Source organism: Coturnix japonica, chromosome 5 (genome assembly GCF_054131305.1).
Source record: "Coturnix japonica strain WE chromosome 5, WE-NBRP24, whole genome shotgun sequence".
In the NCBI taxonomy this organism is placed as follows: Eukaryota; Metazoa; Chordata; class Aves; order Galliformes; family Phasianidae; genus Coturnix; species Coturnix japonica.
Genome location: NC_140667.1, coordinates 17118039 through 17135652, shown reverse-complemented (window position 1 = coordinate 17135652; position 17614 = coordinate 17118039). Strand labels below are relative to the sequence as shown.

Genomic DNA, 17614 nt, shown 5'->3' with positions numbered 1-17614 from the left:
GCAATTGGTCAGGGCTGTGTATCGATTTCACTCCTTTTGAACACTGCTTGAAAACAGTGCTCCAAATGCTGATGAAAAAACTTCCCCCCCGCCCCCCCCCCCCCCCAATTCTCTTCCCCCAGTAGCATCTTCTACATGAACACTCACTCTCAAATACCTTCCAAGCTTATTAGTTAGAACTAACCCACCTGCATGAGTTGGTAGAGAGGCACAGGTTATGCTCATCAGTACAAAGAGCAGCGTAAGGGGAGCAATGAATAAGCCTAACACAAGCCATAGCAGAGAAAAGCTGTCCTGCTTGCAGCTGAGTTGATTGCAATGCTCCTAACAAGAGGCAGTGCTGTGCCCTATGTCAGTAAACAAAACTCTATGCAATGACCTTACTTTCCCCCATGCTTTCCTATACAGCTTCCTAAAGAAGAGAAATTCCCACTGTACTTCTTAAATAGGCTGTCCTTATCCTAGTGTAAAAGCAAGAAAATTCCTAGCCATCAGGCCCTGTGCTGTAACTCCCATCATATTTTAGTATGATAAATAAGAAAAAGAAAAGCCTTACATAACAGTCTTCATTCAAGACACTTAGATCTGCAGCATCAAATCCATTTTACTCACTTTCAGTCACATAAAGGTAAAACCTTTTTTCACAGAAGGAAACCAAAGATGGTAGAAAAAGACAGTGTTTTCCACCAGCCCATTTAACAAATGAAACATTTACTTTCTGTTTGGTGTAAAGTGACAGCTGGCTTATTAGAGCTGACACTGATCCTCCCAAGAGGATTTCAGTGAGCAAGTCACAGAGGTGAAGGTCAAAGAAGCATAGGAATTAAATGAAGAGAGGAAGCAAGCAGCTTTCCCTTAAGGACAGAAATCAGCTAACATAAAGTTGTTACTTACAGGGCCCTTGCTGATTGGAAATAGAGCACCTGCAAAATGTGAAAATATATCCAGGCCACTTTCTGAATTTCAGTTTGTTTCAGACCTGGCTCCCTTCTGGCCATCATTTCTCACCTGCAGGAAGGACACTGTGAGTACATGGTTTTGTGCCATGTCTCTGCTTGATTTACACAGCATCAAAGGCAACTCATGTAATATTCATATTGAGGCATCATGCATTGCTTTTTACATATATGGGGAGGAGAGTTAACAAGGGATGATCCTTTACTTTTTAAAGTAAGAAAATAAGAAAAACACAGCCTTGCATTCTCAAGAATTAACTCTCCCTTGGCACGATTAACTGAAGAGATGAATGCCTGCTCTTCAAACCACTCCTAGCAGTTCAAAGATGATTTACCAAACTATCACTTCTTTGCTTGGCAGCACCACTTTGTTATGCTAACGAGACCAATACAGGAATACACGGGTGTCGAAAGTACACTCAGAAAAAACATCATAAGATGATAAAGACGAGATCTGAGAAGTTTGGCTTAGCCATGAATTTTTGCACAGTACCAGATCTTATAATTTCTAATTCATTTTCAATTGTAACACTCTGGATAATATCCTGAGCTTCAGCACAACTCCTTGTAGTACTCCGAGGAACTGTAGGTGTGATCAAACACATGACTTGCCTCTCAACAATGTTTATGAAATCCTGGAGAGAAAAGCTATTTGCATGCTATTCTTACTTAATACAGATCACCTATTCAAGTAAACAGGCAGAGATATAAACATATGAATAACTGGCTCTAATCTCTTTTAAAGGTCATAAGCCTACAAAACGGTTTTCAATACATTTTCAAGTATTAGCTTACCTCAAGCCTGCAGGTCTCACTCTCATATGTTAGGTACGCAGAACAAGGTGCTTTTCCTTCCTGTAGAGATTCACGTGCAGAAGCTCAGGCCTTTCTGGGGCTTTTTGTTGTTGTGGTGGTGGTTTGGGTTTTTTTTGTTTTTTTTTTTTTTTACTCTGACATCTGCTGAGCAGCACCTTTCAGCAGCCCACCTACATCCTGCTTCCCCACCCCATCAGACCTGACAGATCTAGACTAAGTGTCCAGAAAATACAAGGCAAAACATCAGGGAAACAGCTGAACCACTCGATTTGCAGCTTCAGTTTAGAAGTCCAATTAACCAAAGTTATGATTAATCACTACTTGGATGTGAAGGAGGAAGGAACAGTTGCAGAAGAAATCTTTCTTAAGGGATAAGAGGACAACAGTACCTAAGCTCAGATGAGGTTATTCCACTGTATGTTTTCCTTAGTGCCTAACAGAAGTTCATCGAGTCAGGTGCTCTGTACAGCTGTCCCAAAGCAATCAAGCTTTTACCCGATCACCACAGTAATTCAAAGAGAACCTTCCAGAAATCACAAAGAGAGAATGGATACTCACTATAAGCATTTCCTTTTAGATAGCACTGCCACCAACTAGGCTGTCAGAGACCCCTATGCAGGACTACACAAGCTGCTCTGCAGCACAAGGCATTTTCAAATGGACCAGTGCCACCCATTCTGTAGCCCATTAAGACCAAATTGCCACATGTGGAGATGATTGAAGAGTGAAGAATGGAGTTAATTAGGCCAGGTACACAGGAGGCGAAAGAAAGTTGGCACACAGCTGCTAACACTACTCTAGTTGATTACACTTGCAGTAAACTTTGACTTTCTATACTATATTTGCTTTCTGAGCTCAAGAAATATGTTTTCTCCTGTGTTTCTTAAGTCAATATGAAGACTTGTACACAGAACCAGAAATAAGTTCCCCTCAGCAGTACCATCCTGTATGTTCCTCCCCAGCAATTTCGTTCAAGCCTATTGTATTTCCTCTTTCATCACCATAGCTTTCAGTCAGAAATGACATGTTATGTATTCGGCACAGAAAAAACTATAAACAGTGAATGGGAATAAAAATCAGCACATGAAGAGATGGTTGTAATGACAGCAAAGAACAACGTCTGTAGCTTTTGGGGAAAAAAAATATGGCCCAAAAGTTGATTGCTTATAAATACTGATATTCTCCATCAGACATTTCATGTCTTAACTCCATTTCCTTCAGTGTTTTTTTATGTATTTTACCTTGTATGACATGAACAGAGACTTAAAGTGACAGAGTACAAGAGCGTATAAAAGAAGAAACATGTTTTTATTTCACCTTTGCCAAAGAAGGGGGAAAAAAAAGCACCAAAAACTAGTGAGGCTATTAAAGCATCCAAAATTTATAATGTTCTTCATCCTTTTAAATAGTCTCCCTAGACACCATCATGCAGACCTTCCAAATCCATAAAATATGCCATTTTTGTCACCCCCTACTGGTGCAGCACAGTTTCAACTCCAATATTTGCATAGGTTTTTTGGTAGAATTTCAGAAGAGAACTTAAGAGTAAAGTCACAAAGGACTGGAATCTTGCAACATGAAACTGCACGGATGTTTCCTGTGAATATTATACTGCTGTGTCAATCAGTTCCAGTGGGACTCATCATACAACTTAATTGTACGATACATCTTCAGAATATATTAACCCAGATATGACTATTGATACCCACTGTATTTATATTATGAAAAATAAAAGAAATTTTATCTTACTCAAGCACGTGACAGGTTTGACTCTAAACCACACGCTGCATTTAGTTAAAGAGCCAAAGGAAAGAAATGTCAGCACAAAAATATTTTGATGAAAATGGACCTATTTTAGGAGAAGCCTGGTACAACTGCCTTTACAGTGCTAGCACACTTCCACGCCTCATCTGGATGTCAACCACTTTAAACAAAAAAGCACAGATATACAGTTACAGCTTTTTTCAGTCAGTCTGTAGAAACTGCCACATGTACAACAGAGAGAAAGCATCTATCCCAGTAACAGCTTTTCCTTTCCAAGAGGAAATATTTGCATCAGTAAAAGCAAATTTCAGAAATACAGAAATAAGTGCCTACGGTTAAGTTATGTTTGCTTCCCACCAACTTCAGAGACAGGACAGCTTACATATGGTGAAGATAGGCTTCCAAATAAAATAGAGATGCACAGAAACATGAGCCTCAAACAGCAGAAAGAAGCATTATGAAAAAGTATGTTACCATTTACACATTCACCTCCTTTTTACATTCAAAGCACGCAAAAATTCTAGCTTCAAAATGCTTTGTCAGAAAAAAAAAGTTACTCAGCTGCCCAAATGCCACATTAACACACTCATTGCCTGTGCAGGGTGTCAGTACAGATCTAATCCCACAGACAACTTGGAGACTATGAATGAAAGCTGTCACCTGACAATAATTAGTATTGTTCCCATTTTCCTTCTGTATATACCAACAAATATGCTTTTTCTCCTTTTTCAGCTGAAGCAGCCAATTACCTTCTGTGCTTTGCAAGCTCCCGTCCACACTCCCCAGGAAACGGATAATGTGCTGTGCAGCACAGTGGGGAGAGCTCACTCAGATGCAGAATAATTCAGAACTTACTCATGTAAAGTCTCCCCGCTGCATTCACAGGCTGAGCTGTGTGTTAAACGCATTTATTCACCACCAAAAGACTATACTCTACAGTTATAGCCCTGGCAAATACTGCACATTTAATAATTCTTATACTCAGCTACACAATGGGGTTTTATTCCTCTACCACAGCTGTACACAAAAGAACAGAATGCCATTTCAGTACAAAACTCCTGAAGTAAACTTACCAGTTTGTGATTACGTATTCAGTAAGCCTGAAGAGCTGAAAAGATTTTGTTGCAGGAGACAAAAGCTACCAAAGAAAATAGGCAAAGTTAACAAGAATGAAGGGAAACTCACATAAACGCGCTCTTCATTCATCTACTTAAGTGTTCCTGAAGACTAAAAGGGACCTTAAAGAAAGTGCTCTCAGCACAGACTACATCCTCTTGTCAGTCAAACCCTGCATAGTTTCAGCTAGGCGTCTGTCCAAAAAGACATGGAATTCTTCTATTTTTGTCTCCCAATGCAAGTGGAAACATTTCTACAGATCTGTGGTGAGGATTTCAATTTTTGTAGTGGTAAACTGCAGGAGGAATTTAATTAAAGACTCTGTTAAGCAGAAAACTGCCCACAGAAGAGGAACTGGAAAATGTGGAGATAAATAACAATTGCATTACATTACAGTCTGAAGCACAATAAAAACTTCCAGTGAGGTTAAAAATCCAGATGTGGTTTACTGGAACAAAGTTGTGAAAAACTTTGTTTTCATTAGCACTGTTGTCAGTGAAACAACAACAGATTTGTGGTTAAACACATAGGCTTGTTTCTTTTAATGAAACTATTTGAGTTTTAAAAGGTTAATGATTTTGCAGAGGAAGCTAAACTTTTGTTTTACCACCCATGCTACGCCTGACGCATTGCTCATTTTTTTTCAGCACAGGTGTTTCCTTAGAAGTACTTCACATCTTGCCCATTGCTGACTAAACAAACTCTATAAACCTATTATTCTCTAAAGTATGGAAAGACCTTGGAAATGATTTGTTTCCCTTCTCTCGCATTTAACTTTTTCTCTTATGATATCAATAAGAACGTATGGCCGTTTCCTGTGTACATTCAGACTGGAAGTTGACACAGAAACACAGTGTACAACTTTACTGACCCCTTCAGCTCCCCAAACATGAAATCTTGCTCACAGAGAGAAGCAGCTGCATCCAGTTCGATAACCCAGAACTTTTGTCGCTGCTGCTTCTGCTTCTCTCTGCACTCAGCTTCCTCACCTTTTGCCTTTTTATTCTGTTATTGCTTTTTATTCTGCCCCCATCATTGTCTCTTTGATGTCTTTCACTTGCTGTCCCATTGCATTTCATACTGACCCCTCTTTTTAGTCCTCCTCATAGCTCTAAGTCCCTGTCTCCTGTTCCTGCTTACCAAGTCAATGCTCTGTCCCTCTGGTCAATCTTAGGGCTATTCCAGCCACTGCTGACTGCCAGTCTATCTCCCACACTACTTTCTAGGTGTAGAAAGCTTTTTGAGTTAGCCCATGAAGTAAGTTGGCCCTGCTGGCCACCATTCTTTAGTTCAGAACCTTCATTCGGATTCACTGGAAGACATTAGTTAACTGTAACAGTAAATCTGGGAGTGGTGAGGAACGAACAGTGCCTTTCTAACAGAGAAGAAAAGAAGCACTCCCTGTCCCCCTTGTTCTCCTTACTTACATGTTGCTTTTTGGCTCTGATGTTTCAAGTTTCTTTACGGTGCAAATGGCCTTGGGACACAAAATCTCTCACGTTGCATTCTGTAACAGTCTCTGGCATAACAGGATCCAGTCTTTTTACTCTGCTGGGCATTATGGCAAAACAAGTGAGAAATAAGTTATTTCTTGAACATCTTGCTACTTATTATCTCCTTCAAATCACAGCTCTTGCAAGATGTGGCTGTGACTGAATGAAGTGATATGTTTTAATTTCAAGGATTAAATAGAGAGAGAAAGAAACTGTGTAGATGGGGGAACACTGTAATCCTATATACGCTGTCAGCAAGGATGACAGGCAACTAATGCTTCAGCAGGGCAAGGAAAGGATGGACAGGACTACCCCTTTGAAGCACCTTGAGCGTGTTATGATGCAGGTTTCCCTAGCCAGCAATAGAAGGGCCATGAAGAAGATCAGAGGGCTGGAGTATCTTTCCTATGAAGAAAGGCAGAGGGAGTTGGGATTGTTTTGTTTGGAGAAGGCTCCAGGGAGACCTCATTGCAGCTTACCCTCCAAGCTTGAAGGAAGCTCTAGAAGCAGGAAGGGGACTGGCTTTTTACAGTCTTCTAGTGATAGGACAAAGAGGAATAATAGCTTTAAACTAAAAGAGGGGAGATTGTTAGCTGTTAGACACAAGTTCTTTACTCAGAGGCACTGGTGTTGAAGCTCAGAGAAGCTGTAAATGCCCCATCACTGGAGGCACTCCAGGCCAGGTTTGATGGGGCCCCAGACAGCCTGATCTAGTTGGTGTTAACCCTACCTATGGCCAGGGTTGGAAAAGGGTGGGTTTAAGGTCCCCTCCAGCGTGTGCCATTCTGTGATTCTATGATGCTCTGATCCCACCCTTTAATTCTCATGGTTTCCGACAGTGGGCCAAGCTAATTCTACTCAAGTGAATTTCCATGCCTTCTCTCTACAGCAGACAATCCAAAACAGACAATAGGCACTAGTGCAGATCATTGTTAAGCTCCACTTCCAAAGCCTAATATTGAAAATTTCTTCCAATTTTTCTGATATTTAAGTTTAGTAAAAGTCAGGGCTTTGCACATACAGCAGTATTAATGTCCAATTAGTGCCACATTTCATTCTGGCTGGCTGTCAGCCACCATTTCACCAGTATGACATTGTCTTCTGAAACAGAGATGCTTTATGGTACCTATTGCTTTACTGCCTTGTTCTAAAAATGCCTGATCTCCAAAATCCATCCATTTCAAGGAGTTCCTGAGAGGCAAAAAGCTCTGGATTAAGATTACTGTTCCATTATTGGTCAGAGCATTAATTTCCTACCAGTCACACCAGGCCACTTGTCATTTTTGACAACACATTTAATTGCCATTGCAGCCCCCACTGCTTTTTCATAGGTGCTGTCAAGATTATTTTAATTAAAATAATATCTATACAGAGGTTAATGAAAGCTGGGGAAAAATTGCACCAGGAGAGCATGTCATTCACTGCTTCCCATTAGTGGGTTTGTAAGAAACCAAATTTCTCCAGACCCCATGACTTGCAGAGACCAATTGAGACAGGAAAAAGGCCCATGACCAGCTTCCAAGGCACAACAGCTCCAGTTCACCCACTTCACCCTTTAGAGCCCTTTCCACAGAGCAGCCATCAGCCAAAGTCCTTGGTGTTCAGCAAATCCCCATTATTCTCCTTGAGCTACTACTGACACTAGTGATATAAAAAACTGCCCATTATGTCAAATGCTACTTTGATACCACCACAGACATGACCTGGGATCACCTGCACTTTATCAAAGTTAAAAAGATTTAGTATCTGGAAGTGGATTTCTTCTTATGCATTTTAAAACATACTAAATGATCCCACTTGTGGGAATTCAGTGCTTCCAACAGTAAATGCAGGCAGGCAGACACACAGCTACTATCTTTTTTTTGATCTAAGCTTTGAAGCAGGCTGGTCTCTGCTTTAAATAAATTCTATGTGTAATTAGACAAATCAATATGTGTTGCATGACATCTTACTTCTTACAGCTAGCAGCCCTCACTTTGTACTAAACTATATCTTTGCAAACTAGTAATCTAGGAAATCACAGGGTTTCAGTCAAGCCAGCTCATTTTGTTTCTGCGTATGGTTACAGACCTCAGACTTTGCAGGCTATTTCAGCACTTTCTTCCTCCATTTTCAAGAGTACATACTCACTGTATGGGTATCTTTCTTTGTATTGATGGCAACAGACACATAAGTCACCTTTCCCTCAATTGGGCTGGGATGCACAAAGGTGAATGCAGTACAACAATGTGCCACTTGACTGTGACCTCAGGCTCTTCTTCTAGCTGTGCTATTTGTTTCTTTCTGTGCACCCATGTACGGTGACAATAATGGAGAGATAGTAGTTGTAAATACCCAAAAGTTTGTTTACAAGAAAAACTTACCCGTATGAAAGCCTTTGGTCTGCTGGGAACCGCCAAGACAATCTCCACCGAGGAGAAATCTCCAAGAGCTGCCCTAGCGGTGGTCAGCCCTTCAGTAGGGTCTAGAGGAAATGGAGTCAAGCTCCATTTCAAGAGCACAGCTAAATTACTCTCACCTGTGCTCCCACAGCTGACCCAACACTTGCCTCAGCTGATTAATCAAAGGTTCAGGCTGTGATTACCAGTTTCCCATACAAGCCACTTTCTGTTCCACAATCAAATCACCACAACTAGCTGCTTTTAATTGGAAAAAATGGCTAGTTCTTGAGAAAACTCACTTCTGTGCCATGAATGCCACTCCCATCAAAGAGAACCTGCAAACTGCAAATTGTATGAGCAGCAGAACTAACAAAACTCATTTTTCCTCTAGATTTAGCAGTCTCCCTCCACTAGATGCACGAACTCGTTATCCATGAAACACCACAATTTTGTAGCCTTTCCTATTTACATAGCTGTTGAATAAGTCTTATCCCTAATTGTGAAGTGAACATCCCTATAACAGTCTATAAGACTATGGCTGACAAACTTTCCTATTCCATTCTGGAAGGCAGAGCTCTGAATGTTGCAGAAAAACACAGTATTGCAGAATGAAACTTTCTTCAGGCTTGCTCCTATGTTACATACTGCCCAGGTGAAAAAAGCATCCCGTTGGTAATAAACAATGTACTGGCACAAAATTCAAATTGGAAGAGGTCAATATTTCTCCTCCTCATCAAGGGGAAACACAAAACTGAGGGGCTACTGCCAATAAGGAAAAATTATTAACAGTCACAGCCAGAACCAGAGAGATTTCCATGGACAGTGTTGCTACCTGACCAGTTCACACTGTATCCAAACAAATTGTATTCCCTATCCTACCTGTGAGTGTGAGAGTCATTCTGTCTGCTACACATTTCCAGTTCTACTGGTGGGAACTCTCTGAAATGTAAAATTGCCAAGAGAAATCAGCCTTGAATAGGAAAAAACAGAGCAAATTAGAAGATTAAAACCACAGGAACCAACTAATACATACAACTTTACTGCAGTGTAATTTTCAGGGGATTCTTGCTATTTCTTGCTCAATCTCCATCTGAGCTTTTCCTGGTAAAGGCACGGCATTGTAGCTCTCTGACAGACTCAAATTTGCTCGTGCCTTTCTGTGAATGTGATGATGCCTCAAAGCCTTTTCTATTAGTCTGTCCCATTATAAACCTCCTTTAGCTCATAACAGCTCAAATGCTTTCTGCTGTACGGATAAAGGAGCTCTTCACTCCTCACACACTGCAGTAATTCTGATTACTGGGAGGATATTTGAAATGTGATATTGTGAGGAGAGGTGTAATTATGTCTGGATTTGAATGGAACTATTCTAAGAGGCTCTGCAAAAGCAGAATTTCATGCCTGCTAGAGGCCTTGAGGTCAAGCAGTTCATTAGGAAATAATCAGGACCTGAAAAATGGTCTAGTTGTTTTTTGGATGCATTGCAAATTCCACTACCTTCCTAAGAATACAGTATTAATTGTGCTCATTGTAAGCACTCAGACTGGTCAGTGTGCACTGGCTTCTGCACCAGCACTCCTTAGCACTGCTAATGGTACCATCACATTGTTTTTTTCCTGTCTACCGGATGTGGTTGCACCCTGCAATTGCATTCACACAGCAAAAAAAAAAATAAATCTTTTCTGCTGTGCTTCTATTTCTTTCTTCTTTTTTTCCTCTCTCTCCTTGATCTCATCCTTAAGTTCAAAGTAAAAGGTATAAATTCTGTTAACATCAGGGCACATTTCTTGCTTCATCCGATACATAGCCAGAACTGGACTCCTAAAAACTTAAAAGAAGGAAGAAGTAAAATAATCTTCCTCCTTTTAATTTAAAGTTTGGATCTGAGTCCATTCCAGATTATTTCTTCCCATTTTCTGCTTGGTATATTCTCATTTACATGTATTCTCTCTCCCTGCCTAGCCTTGCTCTGTTGTGCCCATACAGCAATGGAGCTATTGATAGTGCCTAAGGTAAAGCACATGGGAAAGTCCCTACATGACTGAAGGATTAGTTTGCTTGTCTTCTAACAAGAAAACAGAAATAAAAATTCCTTTCTCCTTTTCTACCTTCTGTATGTACTTATTCCAGCAACTTAGTAATGTCACATTTCTTGTACAAGCAACGGATAAAGTCACTTCTGTGAGGGGAAACCCAGCTTTTCACTTCTCTCATGACACCCTGACCTACCAACAGCATGGAGGACAAGGCTACGTTTCTACATGTTATTCCCACTCTTACAAGAACTGTGGCCCCAAACAAAGAGTTTAAATGGGGTTTTAACAGGATAGTCAGTTTGGGGGGTTTGGTTTTTGTGGGTTTTTTTGTGGTTTTTTTTTTTGGAAATACCACCAGCCAGACTTAAGCAGAGTATAATATTCTTCATATATATCTCACTGGGAAGACTAGATCTGAATTTGAGCTTAAAACACAAGGCAGCATTTTTCAAGCCCAGGCTCAAGAATGTCAGTAACCTCAAAGGCTGCTCACATGGGACTTCCATGAACTCGAGTCACGGCCTTCTGAGAACACAGTGCACCCAAAGCAGGCTGGAAAAATGCTCAAAGAGTCACACAGCCTCTAGTGAGGTCCATGATAATGCAGCACTTGGATATCATGGGTCCAATCATGCAAGAATGCCGAAACCACTGGAGTCCTTCCACACACACCCAAAAAAACAAGCTGTCTCCACTCTCTAAAGCCTTCCACCAGAAGACAAAATTAAGGCTTTGTCATCCAAATAAAATAAGCTGAATGGCTGGGCTGCTCATGTGCAGAAACATCTGCTGGATAGGGAATAACACACAGAAAACTGCCAGCAAGTGTCAAAAGTTCAGAGAAGCAGTAAGTAATCATCCTATTTCAGCCATTTAGACATAGATGAGACAGAAAATCAAGTCTAAAATAGCAAGCCTGTTGGGCAGAAGAAGTCACGAGTAAGTAACTATTTAGAATAAATAGTTTTCCATCACTGCTCTCAGTGAAGCTCCTTAGAAATGATCTTTTAGGAGTTGAATTCACAGAATAAGATGCCAAACCCGGGTACTGCAGATATCTGCATTCAAGGAGGAGGTTTGTGGCAGTGGCAATCCACAAACACATACATTCCAAGGAAACAACACTAGAAATTTCCCACGACTCTGCCTAGCAATAGTCTCATCAAAAGGAGACATCAAAGGTGGTGTGCACATCTGCTGCAGAAAATGCAAAGACAGCAGTCTTCTACCACATGAAGTTAATGCTAGTGTACTAAACTAAACCCTGCATTTTTAGGACTAACCATCTATCAGTCTTTCTGGAAATGACTACCAGGAAGAAAAATGCTTTAAAGCAAAGAGTTGCTTTCTCTGATGGCCATGTGCTTAGTATCCAGTTGCAAAGCAAATAGCCTTTTAGCTTCTTATGCCAGAGTATCAGATTATTTTATTAAATTTTCATATAGGGTTACAAGGCTTCCTAATAAGTTTTCTTTCCATTTAAAAATATGGGGAAAAAATTGTAAATAATATTTTTAAAAGCACGAAAGGTTAATAAATCTAACTTTTTGGGGCATTTTATGGCAGTGACATCTGTACCTTGTTCTCAGGGAATTTCATGTAGTATGACAGCTCTCAGCAGTAACAACCATCAGAAGGAAGCCAGGCATCTAAAATGGAATTCCAGTCAGGTTGAATTAATCTGGATGTTACTATATACTTGTATTTAATATTAATGCGATGTGAAAAAAAATAACAAAAACCCACAACATCCCTTAAGATACAAAGTCATGTGCAGGGAAGCTGGAACACTCAAGTTTTCCCCTGTCTTGTTATTGCACAATTCAAATGCTATCCCGACTTACCCACTTCTATTGTCTGCCATATTGAATACCCAGTACAAGTGGCACACAAGGAACATTGTTTTATGACTCCTTCTCCCTCACTGTATTGTGTATTTCTCAAAGCCTGTGCTCTCTCCCTCTGTTTTGATCTTTAACCTTATAGCACTCATCACCACCACATGCAGGCCCAGAACAAATATGAAATGAGAGCACAGCTCTCTCCCCACTGCTTCCAAGGTGAGTTTAGTTTTATTGATATGGCTGACCTTACCATCATAACCTTGTCTACCCCAGCTGCTCTGCCTGTGCTGGGCACCCTTCTTTAACTTCCCTACCCTGTACATTAGTACACTACTAATAATTATTAAAAACCTTAACAGCAGTAGAAGTACTGTACCTCCAGATACCTACCATTGTGTTGAGGTTGTACAATTTCTCAACTTCCAAAGGCAAGCTGGGAAAATGCTTAAGAGGTCAAAATTACTCATTGGAATGCACTGGTTCTTGGATGTATTTTTTTGTTCCTTTCCTTACCTGTGACATTTATTAGAAGGCATCATCAGGTTTGAGCCAGCAATCCTGAAGGTATGCTTCTCTATAAATATGCAAAGAACTCAATTGCTTTTTAGCAAAGCACTTGAATGTGCTTTTAGTTTGATGTCTGTGGCTCAGTAGCACAAGCTAAACTGATTTTGGAATTATATTGATCATTTCTAGACAAGCAAAGGACAGCTACCAAGTATGGCTGTTCCAGTTCATTTATACAAGGTATTCACTCTGCAGACGCCTACCTGGGGAAGACAAGTCAGTTGTACTGCAGGGCTGTTCCTTGCGCTGCTCCTCTCATCGGGGGTGTTTGTTCACTGTAATAATTCTCTCTGCATCATTCAGGACCCAATGAATAATTCAGTAGAGTTTCATTACTCCACCTGTCCTGTTTTGTTTACTAGAATATCTTTCTGTCATTCAGCATCTATACCTGGCCTCGAGCATAAAATCTGGAGAAAAAGAAGGAGTCCACAGTGGCTGAAGGGAATCCTTCCCTTTAATATTGGAGTCCTATGAACTGACAGTACATTTGGTTTGAGGGGCATCAACCGACTAGAGAAACCCAACATAAACTTATCAATATGTACATCTTCTCTCATTTACAGGTTTGGGAAGCTCAGGTCTCTTGCTGCATTACTTTGAACTGATAACAAAACATTCTGCTATTTGTAGAGGTTTTCTAAGGAGCAACTGTGGTGGCCCTGTTCCTCTGACACATTTAGGGTAAGCCCTGTGAACTCTGTCAAGATGCTAACAGAAAAAATCTTGGTCTGTTCTGCACAGCATCTACCAGAACCCCCCTCACGCAGGTATTATACTAGTAGGTTTGTAGACTGCAACACCAAACACAGCAGGATTTTCACTAGCACAGAAATTCTGTGTAGAGATGAAGAAACATTACTGAATATTTTGACTAAACCAGACAGACAAGTCTGAAGCCTTTAGTTCTTCTCCTCACTGAAAATACCACTATGCCCAGGAATTTACCTCTCACCTTTTTCATTAAATGTCAGTAGTAGCTCTCTGTTTTGATAGGAGCTCTTTCAGAACATACCCTCATTACTAAACTGCTCTGGTAAAAGTAAAAATAAAAATTGGGAGCATGTATTAATATCTTCATTTAGACCAATAGCCCTATAAATAATTGTTGGTTTTTTTTAGACTATCTGCAAAACTAACAAAAATCTAGAAAGCTACTTCTGCTTTCTGGCTTGTTCTCTTCAGAAAGAGAGCAGAATCAGCATGAACATTAGCAAGCATCCTTTTCAAGAACTGAATGTTGCTGCAAATGTCTCACCCGAACCTCTTTTAACTGCTACTCCGGAGACTTTCTGTGTCTCCTACGCCCTCTAGCATCTGGAAGTTGCATTTACAAACCTCTCCCTTTCTTGAGCATATTTATAGTTAGAATTTCCACACAGTTAATAAAAACTTACTAAAATAGAAAGTGGGAAGCCTTCCCCTCTCTTCTTGCCAGATATATTTTTTACCTGAGGCTGAAGCAAAAACATGAAAATGTTAGTGTGAATTCTCATAGACATTACAGGTGCTTTATGCTTCCCTGGCAGCGTGTGTGGGCCTTAGAGATGCAGAGAATATTCTCATCAATTTGGGGTCATCTGTGAATACTGTTATCAGTTGGGAAATGTCACTTAAATTATAGGAAATGGGTATTCCTATCTGGAGGAAGAAGTGAACTGTGAGACATGTATGATGTGACCTAATTACAATAAGTTAAATAAGATCATCGAATTGTATGCAGCAAAAAGCACCAAGTGCACAAAATGAGAGGCTGGATTTCTGATTAGAGGAGATTAAAACATGGGAGGGGGGAATGTGTGCATAAAAAAAAGGCTGATGTCCATAGATAGAGATCCTGCAGCCTCCAGGAGAAAGGAGTTTTCTTTGCACAGTTTAGAGGGGCTCTACTTCAGATCCCACCTGCTGTATCACTACAGTGGCACGTGTAAAACATATTTTTGGCAAACATAGGGTACACTCAGATAGTAAAACTTTAAAAGAGGAGGGATACTGGTATGAGAAAGGTCTCAGTACACTTGTGGCTGCCTAGGCTGCTCTTTCTGTGGGTGGGCCCCTCCAGCTACTTGTGCTTCCAAGAGACAGGGTGCAGAGTGAGGGGCTTTAGTTACCCATGCTACAGGTCTCAGTGCTGTTACTGTAAGGTGCTATTCCATCATCTTTCAGAAGTCAATTCCGTAAGTGGATGGTTTTCATTTTATCTCTTCAGCTCCAGCATTGAGATCTGTTTCTGTTTTCCATTTGATTCTCTGCTTGCATTATATTAGGAACAAAATTCAATACTTATTTTTATAACTGATTTAACACTTAGTATATTTAACTATAAAATGATATGGAAGAACTTTCCAGCTTTGGAGGAAATGATCTGTGTTAACTAAGAGTACAAACCTTGCTTAGAAACTTACTCAGAAGTGTCTTGGAGGACTGACAAAGTGCTAAAAAGCCACTGGGACTTTTCCATAGATTAAACACCAGTATTTACAGAGAAAAGTCATTACACCAACACTGTGATGTGCTTGCTTGGGATTCATTTGTAAAAGCAGGCCAGTTCTACCCACTAATAACTATGATGCTCGTTCAATCCAAAAACATGGTTATATCATGAGCTAAAAATGGAATTACAAACTATCTATGTAACTATTTAGGGACATGCTAATTAGAATAATTGGCTCCCTCTATGACAGTGGAGACCTATAACAGCCTTTCAATCATGTCAGCAGAGTAATGGGCAAATTAATGCTGTCCATATTGTTGATTTGGAGTTCCAGATTGTTTGCAAAGCTATGAAGATGCTAGAGTGTATAAATAGCCATAAGGTGAACATTCTTCTATGGAGCAGAAGTGGCCTGAAAGACAGCGAACAAAAATTAAGCAAATGACTGGGTTTTAAAAAAAAAAAACAAACAATAACAAAAAGGCTGCTTGAAATCATGATGTATGAGCTCAGCAAAGCCACACTTAGGGCAGATAATTGTGCAGTGAATAGAGGTCAGTGGGCTCTACTGAGGTGGAGGCAGTCGAGGTCCTTGGAGGGAAGGAGGAGGAGGAGGAGACATCCTGGCTTCTCAAGCACTCAGATTGTAATCCTGGGAGCAGTCACCCAAGACAACCTTGCTGGCAGCTACTCAAGAATGTTGTGCCCATGACTCCACCATAAGTGATCATCACCTCCAGACAGCCACACTCCCCTGTCATTTAGTCTCCTTGGAGAAGACTGAATAGGTGAATGCAATGCCAAATTGCTTCATATGCTAATGTGACAAGATACTATTAGGAAAAGCCATTGAAAAGAAGAATTGTGACACAACAGAAGTAAATAGAAAAGGCAGACTACTACAAGTGTAATCTTCTTTGGTGGACAGCCAACATCTTTGTAACAAAACACTGTGTGGGATCTAAGAGTATTTTCTCAGATACAGAGGAAAAACGCTTGCCCAAAGGTACACATTCAGATATTTAAAGACAACATTTGCCTTTCTGGAGGTGACGCTAATGAGTTAGCTGGGATCACAGCTCGGCCCCAGCCAAAGAGGTAATTGGTGCAAAACAACAATTGTGATAAAAGCCAAGAAAAGAAAGGAGAATTGTTGCAAGCCATTTTATAACTCTAAGGATGGATTGAAAGATCCTGGAAAATGTACTGCAAAGTTTGGCAAAATTTAGAAACTGAAATTAATACTTGCTGGGGAAAAAAAAAAAAAAAAAGTACTAGGATCTGTGGGCGTTTTCTGCAAAAGAGAATTTGAAAAGGAACATCCTAAGTAAAGGTCAGTTCTGTGCAGACTAAAGGAAGGATGTGGTGTCTATTAGAACAGTAAAGAGGAAGAAAATTTATGTGCCATGTAGACCCCACCCAGCAGATGGGAAGGGTTCAATTAAATGTCACAAGTAATGAGCAAAACCAACTTGGACCACAATTGCCAGTGCTCAACATATGTGAAAACAAGCTTGAAATGCTTGAAGTGCTCAGGTGTTCTGAGATAGCTCTGACACTGTTCAATACAGACAAATGCAAGGCCCAAATTCTCTAGCATAGCTAAACTACCCACCTTGGAGGGAGGTTCGATCTGCTAATTATACATGGTAGTGCTGGTTTAGACAGTAGATACCAAAATTTACTACTGCTTACTAATAGTTGCTTTTGGCAGTGCTTGGTGTTGGAAGCAATAGCATTAGCTGTTCTCCCTTCTCACACTGCAGATGATGAAAGCTTTCAGGAAGATGAATTCCACTAAGAGGAGGAAAAATAGATCTAAATATATGGAAAGAGCCACAGTAAATTCACTTGGGTTCTTTCAAAATGATGCTCTATTAGTGCGCGCAGCTATGTCCTGGTGCATGATCATGAACCAAAATCTCAGCTGGATCTAGGAACAGGAGGACATCTGCCACTTGGCAAAGAGCACATGGCTGAACAGCTATAGCTCCTGCAGCCATTTTGGCAGCTGAAAAGGTCCATCAGGAGATATATTGATGTTAGAGCTTCTGTCATCATTTGGACCTCACATACCTCTCATCCGGACCCTGTAGCAGCTCACCCACACCTCCCCGACACCCTGTGTGGAGCCACAGCCCTGCACAGTGGCCCTGGGGACCCATGATACCCTGGGAGCCTACAACACCCTACTGCTGTCCCCTTTC

At 40.6% G+C, this 17614-nt stretch overlaps 1 protein-coding gene across 7 annotated transcripts in view; it reads right to left on the bottom strand.

The window, feature by feature from the left end:
- The window catches only part of INSC (INSC spindle orientation adaptor protein), a 128536-nt gene extending 111063 nt beyond the window's left edge, over positions 1-17473 (bottom strand). For 2 of the 7 annotated variants that reach the window (XM_015864118.3, XM_085550197.1), the window contains exons 1-5: positions 13177-17473; positions 12797-12919; positions 12141-12211; positions 6080-6200; positions 4610-4674 (exon numbers count right to left, since the gene is read on the bottom strand). The gene's annotated coding sequence lies outside the window, so the exon portion shown is untranslated. Of the gene's footprint in view, positions 1-4285; positions 4588-4609; positions 4675-4721; positions 5345-6079; positions 6204-8508; positions 12098-12140; positions 12212-12796; positions 12920-13176 lie in introns of those variants that run through there. The other 5 variants (XM_085550196.1, XM_085550195.1, XM_015864120.3 and 2 more) reach the window with 5 other exon arrangements.
- Positions 17474-17614: the final 141 nt, after the last annotated feature.